Source organism: Hoplias malabaricus, chromosome 16 (genome assembly GCF_029633855.1).
Source record: "Hoplias malabaricus isolate fHopMal1 chromosome 16, fHopMal1.hap1, whole genome shotgun sequence".
Classification (NCBI taxonomy): Eukaryota; Metazoa; Chordata; class Actinopteri; order Characiformes; family Erythrinidae; genus Hoplias; species Hoplias malabaricus.
This window is the reverse complement of record NC_089815.1, coordinates 22,467,692-22,483,176: the sequence shown is the minus strand read 5'-3', so window position 1 is coordinate 22,483,176 and position 15,485 is coordinate 22,467,692. Positions and strand designations below refer to the sequence as shown.

The 15,485-nt window shown below is 37.5% G+C and overlaps 1 protein-coding gene across 2 annotated transcripts in view; it reads right to left on the bottom strand.

Moving 5' to 3' along the window:
- The window catches only part of nek7 (NIMA-related kinase 7), a 63,102-nt gene extending 49,968 nt beyond the window's left edge, over nt 1–13,134 (bottom strand). For both annotated transcript variants that reach the window (XM_066648143.1, XM_066648144.1), the window contains exon 1: nt 12,814–13,134. The gene's annotated coding sequence lies outside the window, so the exon portion shown is untranslated. The remainder of the gene's footprint in view (nt 1–12,813) is intronic.
- Nucleotides 13,135–15,485: the final 2,351 nt, after the last annotated feature.

The following is a 15,485-nucleotide window of genomic DNA, read 5'->3' as shown; positions in this document are numbered from 1 at the left end:
CGAGGAAAAGAGGGAGAAAGTGCTGAGGACTTGAGAAATCCCAAACCAGCAATCCATTTTTTTCTGCTCACTGACTATTTATAGACCTCCTTTACATTTTTCACTTTCAGATTTTATAGGGTAATGATTATTTCCTTGCAGAAGTAAATAGCACAGCACAAATAGCCTCTGCATGTGAGGGCCACGGCTGATTTATACCCACACAGAAAGTAGCTCACTGGTTCATGCTTTTATGGCTGATTTCCCACCACCTTTTACTGTTTGTCCCTTGAGACACTCCTTCGCTTCTCAAGTCCCACCTCAGCACTGGTCTTTCTGCCTTTTCTCCAAAAACAAAGGACATAACCTATTACTGCAGACCTGCATGTCTATGTGTGTGTGTGTGTGTGTGGGTGTGCATGCCCCCAATTCAAATTTGCTTTTTTCAAGCAGTACGTAAGCTACATCTTTCATGCAACATGAAGCTGAAGTGTGTGCAGCTGTGAAGCCCTTCCTCTCTTTGACTCAATAGGACGGTCTGGATGAGCTGGCATAGCAGCAATAGGCCGTGGTCATCTTACTATCAAGCCATTGTTGGTCTCCTCTCAAGTACCAGAGTAATGAACCAGGCTTGATCTGAGGCTTTTGTGGGTTTGCTGTCAAGCCTGCAGGTGCTTTATAGTAAAGGTACTGAGTGGAAGCAGTTAATTACGCTGGAGGGGTTAGTCTGTACGGGCTACTGTTTGATGTGTAGGATTCGCATGATGTGGGAAGGTGTCCAATGCAAATACTCTATTAACCACAATGCAATTGACTGTTTGTTATGATGACAAATTAAAATGTCCAGGACACGACAGGCACCTTACATAAGCACAAAGTTATTTAACTGTTAAAGGTAGACCAGGGTCTATAGAAATATAAATATGAAGTGTCTTTAAAATAATAATAATAGTAATCAAAATTAATTAATTATTTAAACAAACAACTGAATCAATACACTTTCAGAACATGAAAAATAAATTACCAGAATTGTGTTGTGGAGCAGTGGAACTGCCATCGCTACACTGCCATTACTCAGTCCCACAATTTATAGTGTCAGTTGTGACCAGAAAAATAGCATCCAACATCAGCATCTGTTCTTACTTTTTCTTTTGTAATATGCAATCAAACCCAGTTGCATTTAGACTCAATGTAAACAATTTATGTTCAATTTTGTTCCTTTTTAACAATTTATTTGTTTTTTTTATCTGCCTCTGGTACCAGGTTCTTCATCAACAAACACTTCTATAGCCATTTTCACATATGAACTCAAGGCACTCTCCAGAGAAAGCCCCGAGTAGCAGGTCCGGAGATGTCCTGGAGTGGTCCTTTCACACATGCAGTGCATGTCGAAATCTGAGATTTTCTCCGTCAGACACATACATACTGCAGTGTGCCTATACAGTGCGTGCAGGGGATACTCCGGAATATTAGCAGCTGTATTTACACACACACTCACTTTACTAGGGGCCTAGTGGGAAATCTGCATATAGTCTGAGACAAATATTATGGGCATTTGCGTTCACACATATAACTAGTCCAGGTAAACTCTGGAACATTTCTTTGTTACGGTGCATGTGTGAAAGGGGCTTTTGAGAATATCAGATTTAATCATCTGCCCAGAATTCCTTTATTTTGATAGGAGCTATCTAGGCCTAAGTAAACACTGGCCTACTCTGCTAAAAATGTCAATATTTTATTCAGTTTACTGCATTTGTAATGCTATAAATAATGTTAAATTTCTCTGTAATGCTAAAGCAAGTGGATGTCCGTGGGTCAGTGTCAGTACTGGCATTTGCAGAAAACAAACATACACATTAAAATATTTGATATCTGCATAGGCCAAAAATGAACAGATCAATGGGTCTGTAATTAAAAGCTGACTGTCAGGAAATACTCAGGGTCACCCAACAAGAAAAGAAAATGTAATGAAAAATACATCCTTTGCTGCACAATGATGATCTATTTTAAGGCCAAATGAGATAACCAATTTAAAAAAATTACATGAGAGTTATAATTATGTAAATATTCTATACTGATCCACTCTTTGTTTTGACCTCTCATACTTTCATGACCTTCTTTGTTTTTAAAAGCAACTAACATAACCTAATGAGGACCTTTCTTTTGCTAGCAATGTCACCAGCTACAAAATTATCCTGTTAACCTTTGACCACAATGGACTGTGACAATTTCCAGCACAGGGCTAAATCCTTGTTATTTGTAGCTACAGGGTCAGCCCGGTAGCTGCAATCATGCTAATCTGAGTGTACAGTCTTTTAGATCATCCTACCTCTATTTCTGAGCGTTTTTTTTCCTTTTCCTGCATGGGGGGATCTGAAAAGAAGCTAAAGCCTGAAAACAAATACCACACCATTCTGCCAATCACTGAGCATACATAATCCCTCATTACTGCTAAACTCTACATCTATCAAAACAAAACAACAGCTGTTGCTTATGGCCTGTTTCATGAAAATATTCATGATGCAACAATGTCAAACATATTGTTCAACAACTTCTGAGCTTCCAGAAAGAAAGTTTAGATAAAAGGGACTTGGTTGAGCAGGCTTTCCTCGTATAGGTTTCTTTGTACATTTAATGTTCTTAATGTAATATATATGGAGAGTGATATGTCTAATCTACTTTTCATACCCTTTTTATTTGAAAACAAAAGGTAAGTCACATAGTATTTATAAATCAAACATGTTGGATGTTTCCAGGAAATATACAAAGCCCACGCAATCAGACTTTGTTCAGCTGATAAAGATCGATTCCTTTAAAATGAAGGCCATGTCAAATAGTAGAGAACCAAGTAATATACCACAAATACAAACATTAAAAGCCTTTCTACCAGGAGTGTAACAACACACTCCTCCTATGATTTGATTCAACCCACAATACTAGATTCAAGATTATCTCTTTTTGTTTTTCAACAAACGTCAGATGAAGTAAAATGACTGTGGTAGGTTAGATGCACACATGATAACACCACAAGTGCTGGGAGGCTGGAAGAGGGCTGGAGTGAGTTTTTGACCGCAATAAAATACATAATTAATATAATTTTCATTCTCCAAGATGCACTGTCACATCTCCATGATCCGCCCTGTCACAGTTTTGCACTGCAATATCACAATGTCACGATGCATCGTTACACCCCTACATCCCACTAAGAAAAAACACTCGAGGTCCTGTTGTCATGCCCTATAACGTTAGCTTAAAGAGAAGCCGTAAAGGAAATTAATATTTAGAGCTCACACGGGCTGTTTATTTTTTGCGCAGCCCATTCGCCTGGCTTTCCTGCAGCGAGGAGTAGACTGGATCACAGAGTCCCCGAGGGGCTTCGTCTCCTCCTCCCTTCCCTTCATGCGCCTTCAGGGACTTCTCTTTTTAACTCCAGAGAGTATGCCATGTTCCGTACCCCTGCTATGCCGCCACACAGCTTCATCAAGTCCCCTCTGCTCTCGTTAACCAAAAAGACATCCTCACAACTACAGTCTCTCCTCACACCTCACTTCATCCTCTGCTGCTTTATCCCAAACACAGCATGACTTTGGAGTCTCTCTTCCTTGATTGCTTCATCAGGCACCAAGAAATTACCCTTTCTATGAAAATGAAGGATGCCCAGATCAGGGTTGCATTACCACAAAGTAACCAGACTTTTTAAGCAATAATGGGCCTGAGATTATTCACTGATTTACTGTGGCTTTTGCGAATGCAATATTTTGCTTTGTTTTATCAGGTTTTCTCACTGCTCAACGGAGCCTGCATAGCTTCAAAAGACAGAGAGAGGAAACACAACCTAAATCAGGGTTAAAACTACTGAGTGTAGTAGTTAATTCTGAGTGTAGGTCACTGTAGAGCTTGACAATATATCGATATGAACAACCAAAAAGCCTCAACAACATCAAACAACCACCTCATGGCTTTGTCAATATTAACATTTTTAAACCAACTTTAAAATTGAATGCAATTTACTGATTAACCCTAAGTCACTGTATTCACAATAGGATTGGGCAGTTCAACGATAACACCGTGGTATTATAAAATGTAGACGGTACCTCAAAATGAAGGCGGTATTTATGGCGTGTGTGTGTGTGTGATGTGTCAAATTTATTTTCTGTGTCTTTTAGAAAGCAGCTAAAATGTTCATGTGCATTTAAGAGCGCCGCAGAGAGGGGGCGCTGTGGGAGCTCAATGACTGCTGACATCACGGTCTGGAAACGGGTGGAGAAAAACACAAGCCCAGTAGCCCACATCAGTTGTGAGTTTAGCGCTGAGTTTGGGTTAAAAGAGAGAGGAAGAAAGCCGTTAACAGACAAAATACTAAAAAAAAACCTTCACTCGATGTTGTTCTCACAGCCATACTTTATCCCCTAAATATGTGTTTTGAGCCTCAGTTTGCTGAAAAATCTGCCGTGCTGTGCTAAATCACAAGTGCTTGTAAGCGCCAGCTGTGCTTCTAAACAGTGTAGAACCGTCGTATTTCAATTATTTACAAGCTTTTCTTTTCTTCCAGCCCCAGTCGCTTTAAGTTGCTCTCTCAGAAACTGGTTATCGTCAGCACGTGTGTCAATGAGCACTGTCAGGCTGTGTTTAGCTAAATTCTCTCAACTTTGTTGCCCATCCCTTATTCACAACTATATTATTTTAAAGTCACTCTCTTGACATTGATTACACCCCTAAAGACAATCTTTAATCATCAGAGTCACACATTTAGGAGGAATATCTTAGAACAAAGCAATTTCTAAAGCCTTAATATTAATGCACAATTAGTCCCTGACCCTATCTGTCACTCACCAGCAGCTTGAAAGCCTCACAAGCTGGGTTCCTTAGATTTATGATGTAAGAAATCTAGGCAGTCAGAATCTGCCTGTTTGAGACTGTCCTTGGAACACTTGCAAATGCTGTCATGGTACTGACTGCTTATTTCTTATATTATACACCCTTTTGTGTATAAACGCCACCACATAGACATAGTAAAATGTGAAAATCTTTTTTTTTTTTTTTTTTAATAAAGGGGGTTTACTCACATCCCTGGTAGCCACAACACAGGACCAATTGAAAGCAGCAAATTGCAGGACCAATTGCAGCAAAAGCTAGCCAAACTAAAGTACCGCCTAAAAATAGTTGTTTTAAAATGCAACTACAACCCCTAGCTTCAGCTCATTCCACCTCTGGTTGAACTTGGAAGTGGGAGGCCCTGCTGTGAGGACCTCTGTAAATGGGACAGAGCTCTGCTATGTTGTTGGTTTTGTTTCTGTAACAACAGAGAAATGCTCACGCAGAGAGAACAATGTTGCGCAGTCAAATGTGCAAGAAATATATAAGTGCACACTATCCTCCAGTACGAGTGCAGCTCAGTCAGAGTGTCATCAGGAAGTAGGGATGAGTGAAAGAGTGGTATATTTTATTACTCCAATGTAATGCCATCCAGCTGTTTTTTTATGTTTAATTAATATTTTAGCAGTGTTATAAGCCTCACAAATTTATCAATAAGGGAAATCCAAATCATCCCTTATAAATGAAAATAATTTTAAGCTGTACTATGTACTTCATGTGATTTTATTAAGCTTGTATTTGCTGTTCATGACAAGTATAACATCAGTAAAAACAAAATAATATTCCATCCTCATTATGCTACTCTGAACCTGATCACTAATTTGTGTATTATGAAAAATAAAAATATTCAAATTATTATGAAAATAAAGAAATATGTAGCCTAGAATAAATAGAAATAAATAAGAAGTCCTTTCATATCAAACATTATAGATCATGGTAACGATAATGCCCTGGGATTTCCCCCCTATTCCGACACCTAAAACCATGACTTCCAATGGCTTTGCACGCAGTTTGACCCATAGGCCCGCAGACACTAACGTGACAGACTCACTGTTCAAAGAAACTGGCCTCCTTTCATCTCCGGCTTTTTTTAATAGCCACACTGGCCCATGCCATCTGCTTTATTCTAATACGAGAGCTTAAAGATGCACATTTTTTAGTCTTCACAAGCATGATGAACAGGCTTTACAATGTTCATTCCTGTTTACAGCACATATTATGCTATGCAGTGAAATATTCACCGCTTAACTGCCAGTGACGTTGGCCACATGCCTGATCTGCGCAGCATGGTGGCGCAAGGCCTATACACGTCTGAACCCTCGACCTTGGCCTTTTTTCTGTCACTGTCAGCTGAGAACAGTCTAAGACCTTCCAGAGCAGTTCCAATACCCTGCTAGCTATCATTCCTGGCTGCAGACATCTGTAAAATATTTTTATTCGCTACCCCACAACCACACTGGCAAAGGTCTTGGAGTCAGAGCTTGGCAAGACTTCTGAATAAAAAATAAATAAATTAAAAAAGGCAGTATGACTACGACTGAACCAGTTGAGTAAAATAACAAATTGTAATTTTATTTCTCATTTAGAATTCAAAGTAAGCCTCTGCACAACTACTTTAAGCATTTTCCTGAAACATTCAAAAAATACATTTAAATATTTAAATTGACAATTTGTAATTTTTACAACGTGAATTGCTGCAACTAAAAACAAAGAAATGTAATCATTTTTGCTTCACTTTCCACTTATGCTTTTCCCTGGAGAGGTTTTATGCAGTTCACTAAATGTAAAAAAGGAAACATAAGACAAAAGGTTTCATGCAAGTAACCATGTGTCTTTTTTGCCAAGGATCAGAACAATAAATATCTTCAGGCTGGAGGCTTAAAGCTGACTGCAGTGTGTCAGAGCGCCAGGTCACTCTGCATATTCTCCATTTAAACATATCATTTTCCAGACTTAAAAATCTTGATAATAAAACAATGAATCATTCCAACACAGTTGTCATCACTTCCTGCAGCTTTCAAACAGGATGTGTGTTTCCCCCCCAGTGGTGCGGTGCAGAGTGCACTGAGCATCATGGGAGGATGCAGCGAATCGTTCCAGGCCAAGAGCCCAGAGCTGGACAACCAACAGAAATCCTGATGAGTGCTACTATGCCAGGCTGGCATAGCCAGCTATCTGCAACACATGTGGCATTCCATATTTAGAGAGACAGCCTTTCAAAACATGCAGCCTCCTCCCTCTGCTCTACTCCATCCCATGTGAAATATTAAGACTCATTTGCAGTGAGGACAAAACAAATGCCAATAGCATTCCGTATGGAGAAGAGCAGATTATTTTCAAATAGCACAGATTCGTTCTGATTAAGTCTCGTTTCATGACAAATGCCTACTGCCACTGTCTCTGTTACTGTTTACACTGCCATATGCATCGTGTAATTATTCCATGAAAGCGAATTGATGTCCTGAGGGATTTGTTTGGAAATCAAAAGCAATGTGAGAGAAAAAAAGGGATGGCTGACAAATCTCACAACACACAGATTTTTGCCTTTGAACATGCTTTAAACCGTCTGGCCCACAACTTGTCCTTCAAAATAATAATAATAATAATAATAATAATAATAATAAATATTCAACCATCATATATGCTAACAACTATGGGCAAAGGGAATAATTAAATAATTTAAACACTGATTATAACAGCTGTATTCTTCTTTATGCCAATACCATAAGGGATCAATCATTTGTGCTCAAGTTGCTCTGATTAAAGTAATGCTGAACCAACATTGCAATTAAGGTTTAAATTGAAAGTTTATATGTAAAATGATATTCATTTGTCCTAACCAAGAAAACCGAGAAGACGAGGCTTTAATCCTGAGTCCTGAAAATGCCAGACAGTAGTTAGGTTGCCTCTGACTGATGAAACTTTGATATAAGCTAATATAGAAATGTTCTAATACATAACTTACTAAGATGTTGTTTTGATTAATAAAGGCAATAATTAAAATCCCATCTGTTTTGATTTGAAAATAGCACTCTTTCAAATGATGATAATCTATCAGCTCTACTGCTCATGTATCTGTTGTATTGGATATGATTAAGGCCTTACGGGTTCTCGGAAACCTTATGTTTTTCACTCGTAGGAGCGAGTGTTGCACCTTATTCTTTGCTACACTTTTGTTCTCAACTTCTACTTGCACCTCACCTGTAGCTAGTGTCTCATTTGTCTGAATCCTACCTGTGAAAACCAATAGTTGCATAATTAACAATTAGTGAGAAAACTGAAATATATATATTAGAAAATCAGTGCAGGAACAAATATGAATCATCTATCAGTGCCATTTTTAAATAATGTCACGTTTGATTAAATTGTACCAGTGTAACAATGTGTGCCTTTCATTGTACAATCTTCTTTTTCTGTCATTTTCATTCCTCTCTACTGCAGCCCTAACTGCAGTCTGCTAGATCCAACCCCAGCACTGCATGAGTTTTGTGCTATAGTATGATATAGAACAACTAATTCATAAACCCCTATTGTACGCAGAATCTGTTGGATTAGTTCGGTACAACGTACAAGGTATAGAGCAATCCAAGACTAGAATTACTCTACAAAATGTAAACATTTCACATGATCTGACCCCTGTGTGGCTTTATATTAGGTTTCAAATATATAAAATCATGAAAATGTATCTTAAGCAATATGTCTATGTGACTAAGAAGCTCAGATGAGAAGGTACTGTTGGTACTTTATTACAAAAATAATATAGCAATTACCTTTTTATATTATGATATATGTTCATTCATTAATTTGGTCATTTTTTTTTTTTATCCAATCATTTCTATGAACGCAGCTGTCTTTAGTCAAAAAGCTCTGGGTTTAAAAAATAAATTATAAAAATGAGCCATGATATCAGGATCATATTTATACGGCAATTATTTGCTTTAAATGTTTATAAATCGTATATGTAGAATTGACAAATATTTCCAAACACTTGTCTGAAGTTATATATAAAATTTGAATTATAAGAAAGTAATGTAATGATGTAAAAATGAAATGTAATGAAAGTTATATCCTACTAATTATGCTTTTATATTTTTAATGCATGTTCAGTATGAATGACTGCTGTTGTTATTATAAGTTAAACTGTTATACCAGCAGTTTTCAATGGTATAAAGAATGAATTTCATTTATTCCCCAAACCTTGAGACAGCAGTGAATTACAACTGTATCTTTTCTTTTTTTTTTTTTTTTTATTAAATCAGAAATGGCATATGTTGAATAAACAATGCCAAGGGCCATGTGTACAGACATGTTGTGAGCTAACTGGTTATGTGACTTTAATAGGTTGACAAACGTTTCCTGCATCGCCCACATAGTACAATGAAAACCTAAAAAACATTTTATTAACAGGAAAAATGATTACCTTCCAGTTATACATGTTGAATATTGTATTACAGGATGTGAGATCCTTTGCCAACTTCAGTACTTAGGCTCTGGTACAGGATATTTGGCCAGAAATAATCAAAGTTACAAAGATCCCTTGTCTAACTGACCGAAGGTTGACATTAAGCTGATAAAGACGTGATGACTGGCTTCACATTCTGTATAGCAGCAGCTGCATGTTTGCTCATGCTCTTTAATGTTAGTAGCAAAAATGCAACAGATGTCAGATACGTAGGATGCCGGTATATAGATTATATTTCAGGGAATAGAAATAGAGAGTAGAAGATATTGCGCAACAATTTCTTTGAAACACTGAGTCATTTTGTTAGTTACCTAGAAAGCAAAGTGAAATCCAGGTGAAGGCAATCTACTCAGATCATTTACAGATCTCAGCCAACGTGTGCTTATACTATTATGTTACAAAATGTCAAAGCGTACCTATTTTTCTATAAATTAACACAGTTCCCCAGAGTCTTACTGAAACATATGACATGCTTGATTTTCAAAATACCACAAGGATCAAACCACACAGCACTTTTCTTAACCTGTTTAAACAGCCCTGTTTCAACTTAACTGTTTCAGCCACTGTTGAAAATCAGTCTCTGTTTACTTCAAATACAAGTTGCCCATCAGAGAGACGTGAGGAGCAGAAACACTGGGTTAAGTCATTTTGGCTATGTTTTCTTTCTCCATTCTCTCATTTTCACTATATTTAATTAACACTCCTAATTTTCCACTCATGTTGTGTTTATTTTGCTCTGTCCAACCTGTCTTTGTGTTCTCACATAAAAGCAGGTCCTCACTGTGATTGGAGAGACTCAGAAGATAAAGTTGGGTAACTTTGAACTACCTGCTATCCACGTAAGAGACAAACTTCTTGTTTTATACCATGTCCTCAGACTTAGGAAGATCACAAATAAACAACTGTTTGTGGGTTGGTAGCAACTCCAGAATGAATGTGCTATGAACTTAAATACTTTTATAGTTTTATAACATGTCCCCTTGACATAATTCATTAACACAATTATTGTGATAATGAAGCACAATTCAGAGAGAAGCAAACAAGCAGAACCTCTTGTTCTTGCAGGTTTCTCTTCATTCCCCATTCTCGTTCTTGCTCAATCCTCTTATTTCTCTGTGCTTGTTGTGTCTGTTTTACACGGTTTAGCCTCGCCTTTGTGCTCCCATATAAACTGTGGTCTTGCACTGTAATTGGCGGTAAACAGTTGAGGGTGCAATAACATTCTAAAGTCTCCCTTTTGACATCAGAATGACAGCCAAATCAGAGCAGCTTGTTTAATCCCAATTTTCTGACTTAGGCAACTCACAAACAAACGCCTGGGAAGGCTTATTTTACAGTTTGTGGGTTGTTGGGCTCTAGATCCCCAAATTAAAGTGCAAATGCACTGAAGCTTTAGTGTTTTCATAATATGTCCACTTTAATTAAAACTGGTTCTGCAGCAGCATATCAGCTGCAGTGAAAACGCAGTGAGAAAAATATCCAATATTGTGAAATCTTACTTGTAAGAGTCACTTTTCCTCCATTGGAATTTCACTGAAATAACTCTGCTGTGGAGTAAAGTGCTGTTTCTCAATACCAAGAACACAAAGAAAAGAACTTGTTTTCTATAGAAGAACAATCTTTTGAAGGCACCTAGCAAAATTAAATGTATGATGCTGCACTGAATGATGGGACTTGGAGGTCAGTCTCTTTGGCGTGTCATGAACCAATGCATCCTTGATATTTTGAGCAGATTGAGAACAACAGCCATGTACATTAACCATTCTTGGCATTTGTGTTTGTCTTGGCAGTGGAACATGACATCAAGCAAGAAGACAAAGACGAGGATTCAGAGGATTGCGTCTAAATGTGGCTCAAATAGAACAGGCACCCAGCCTAAGACACGCTTGACAAAATGTGATCATTCATGCTGAACATTAAAACAAAACACGCTGTTTAATTCTAAATGGAAAAAAAAGTTGAAAATGGCCATGTAAGTATAAAAGGGGGACTGTTTTGAATGTGATGCACCTCAGGGAACTGGCTTGTAAATCACACACTCACTCATTCACGCACTCACTCACAGTTAGATATTACATCACAAGGGAGTGCCATTGTGATTCCATAAACAGCAATATTTGTCATTCTACACAAAAATTGTTTAATACAAATAGGAAGTGAGATATACAAAGCAACTTTAGCAGCAGCCCTTCATAAAAACACTGTTTGTCAATTTACTGGGTAAAAGATATTTAAAGACACCCCACTCCCATTGAAAATGACTTTTTTTAACCTTTATACTCATATTTGGACATGTATCTTGAATGAAACATGTTGTCACACCATAACGAAGCATTTCAGCTTTGTAATTACAGTGTTCCAAAAACAGTCTCATATGTGAATTCAGGCAGCCAGGGTTTCCTATGTCATAAACCTAAAGTCCTGCCAACTTATGGGGCAGGCTTGATAGTGGACAGGTTGATAGGGATAGAGGCAGAGTATAGTTACATATTAATAAGTGGATAATATGTCTTTCTGACAAATAATAATGATTTAATTTCAACTGAGGTGATGGCTATGACTTATTAAGTCAACTTAGTAACTGTCTCGTTGCCAAGCCTTATTAAGTCATATCTATGACAACTATAACAACTTAACTAACTTGTTCTCACGCTTTACTAAGCTGTGGCCTTACTTAGCAACAATAATGTAACTATATGTTGCCACGGCTTAATAAACTTGTTTCCAATAACTGCAAAGTCATGGCTATGGAGTTAGGACCCTGTCCTTACGCTTTAGTAAATGTGGCCGCGCATTATTTTTTAAGAATGAATGTGAGAATTAGAACTGTGTGACCATTCAGCGGTTTGTATGTGACACCTCGGTGACAGCTCCATACGTTTACAGCAAACACCTCTTGATAAAGTTGAGACATAAGCGGGGGCTGCATTAAGTCATCATAAGGAACATTTCCAACAGTCCTGTCCACTGAAACGTCCTTGAGTGAGCTGTTTAAGTGAAAATTCCTTGACTTTTAAACTTTGGAGCCCACGTCAACCGACACAGCTAGCAACGCTTGAATGCTAACTAGCTAGCTCTAGAACTTTGGTCCAGAGTGAATAACAGTTGGTGTGTTCACTTTAACTCGGTCAACGGATTCTCGGGGGCTTTATTGACTTTTTCACAACATATGCTTTCGTGTACAACCATTAACAGGCGACGTAAAACTTTTTAAAAGCGAGTTAACCGTAGCTGTTGACACGGGATAAATCACGGGCGAGTCCCATTTGGAGGCTTGCTCCCTACGTAGTAACTTAGGTAGGTTAGGAACTGACGGTTTGTACAGCCCAAAGACTACAAGAGAGTCATGCAGCTTAACATAATATACATATGGTTCTATTAAAATCATAATGCACTCTGTGAGTGATAAACAACGACCCACGTTGTGCACTATCTAGGGATCAGCGAGCCGTCTGAAACACAGCACGCGTCGTTAGCTAACTTCGCTCTATCCTTACCAGGAAGTGCCAGCTTAGCTTCCACACAGTCTGGAAGTGGAGAGAGATGAGAGAGAGATGATGGCGTCTGCTTTAAGCTTTAAGTCAGTCCAAGGTCGGGGTTCAGTCCCAACTCACTCCGCCAAACTCGCTCCTGTGCGGCTTGTGAAGCGAGAAAATGACGGTGGGGCAACTCCAAGACTGCAGACTGGTAAAAGATGTGCGGAGCAATTTTCTATCTCGCCATTCCTGAGTGTAACACACACATGTCCAAAGGAAAGGGGCGGGCTCGCGCACAGACACACACACACACACACACAAACGGTAACACATCAGCTCAGGACTTAGCTCAGACTTGCGGCTCTCGGTTAAACTTTCTGACCCCGAGCGCAGGCTATGTTCGTCTCTACTTACACAAAAATGCCACAAACTAGTTTTAAACCACACCCACAACAGAAAGTGAGCTTTCCTTGGTGCATTCAGAAGATGAAGTCTGGTAACTTTTCCAATAGCCATTCAACCACATTGTTGGAAAAACACACGTGTTGGTTTTCATGCCTTGCTGGGCCAATACATTCCATTCACTCGGTGAAAACTTACCTATTAGTTCTAGCCTATCCCTTATATTAATGTAACTATAACCTTATATATAAAACAAGTCCGTACTTTAACATTTAAACATATGTTATAAATATATATACCATATAGGTTTATATGTTATATAAACATATAAATAATTTAATAGACGAAAAAGTGATGGTTATTGTCTCTCGCCTGATGGAGGCCATTCCCGCCAAAACGTTTCTTCGGTTGTCTGTTAAACTATTCGATGTATTCACACAGTAACTCAAAAATAATTACTAATTACGTAAATGAAAATGTAAATATAATAATAATAATAAATAGCACATATTAAAAATAATCCTTGAAATGTTTACTATTCCAAATACCAAGATAATGACATTCTGAGACAAAAAATGGTTTTGGATGTGTTTGTTTGAGGTTAGACAATGAGGACATGGCTAAACACAATTTCTTAAAATTTTAACAAAGTGCATATTATTGAGGCTATAGCCCCAAATATGTATGTGTGGCAATAATAATGATTTTTAAAAAAATGTTCAAAGCTCAAATAACTACTAAGAAGATTGCTAAACTTGCCCAAATCACAAAGGCTAATTGGAAGCAGACATGTAATTTTACTATTATACATTTATACTGTTCTACTACTACTATAATATTTAAAGTGCTGGTATGTTGTCACATGGTATGTTGTTTGACTTAAAATACTGTGAAATTTGTAATATTATAATGCCGTGTTCAGAGTGTGCTCAGAGTTTGGACTGTTGAGATATGCTTGTTGTAGAGTTTCAAGTTTGCACTCATCATATATATTCATGAAAAAAAAAAGAAAAAAAAGAAATATATAGGCAAAGATTTCTTATTGGTGAATCCCACTTCTATATGATGCCTCTAACAGTTGGGCTCAGTGTAGTGAAATCAGATTATCCCAGCAAACAACAGAAGACAACAATTTTTTTTTTCAGAAATGTAGCATATTTTATTATAAAAATAAATGAAATCAAGAACATGTGATACTTCTCTTGAACTTTTATTTAACTGACATAAACAGCAAAGATTCTAATGTTCTGGTCGACCAACTTTATTGTATTTTGTGAATTTGATGTTTGCAATACACTCACATAAAAGTAGTAACAGAGGTGTGTTTATCAATGTGTTACATCACATTTCTTTTAAAATATACATTTTAATGGTTTGGGAACTGAGGATAGAAATGGTTGCAGTTAGTGGCTTTTTCGCTCATTCTCTCTTACTTCAAGAGTTGAACTGTTCAGAAGTCCATAGATGCTTTTGTCTTATTCTTCTCTCCATACTGCTCCATAAGAGACATATCTCAACGGCAGGCAGTCCAGTCAAGCACATGTATGCTGTGTCTATAAAGCCACACTTTTGTGCAGATTTGCAGAATGAGGCCTGGCATTGTCTTGCTGCAATAACCATAGACTACCTGGGAAATAGTGCCACCCTAATAGCTGCAAAAGTCTTTCTAAAATCACAGTATATTCCTCCACATCAATGGTACATTTACAAATATGTGATGCACTCCATATTTATGTCAGTGTTTAGCTTTTGTGCCTTTCACAGATAACAGTCTAGGTGATCCCTTCAGTTTATGGCATGGGAAATTTGATTTTTGTTGTATTTGACAACAACATGATTCACAGTGCAGTTCTCAAAACCTAATGTTTTTAATATACAAATTGTTTCTCAGTTAAATTAATTTACATGAACATGGTATGGTATGTATTCTACGGTATGTTATCTATGTTGAGTTAGTCTGTAAATCTGAATTCCTACAGTTAATACATATTCATGTATTTTTAAATGATTTCCCATGAATCTATAAAAACACAATTCCAAATTCACATAGATTCCATGTCTACTTTTCCGGGCGTACTCAAAGGAATCTTTCACTAGGCAAATTGTTTTTTTTCTTTTGGCAAGAATAAGCTTGATTTACCATACTAAAATTGAGTATGGCAGGTTGACATGAGATGCCTTATATTGCATTTAATCAGACAATGCATTCTAAAGGATTTCTTCTCTGTGTATGATAAAGGAAACAGTATTATTCACCTCTGTTTTGACAGATGATAATCAACAAGTGATGT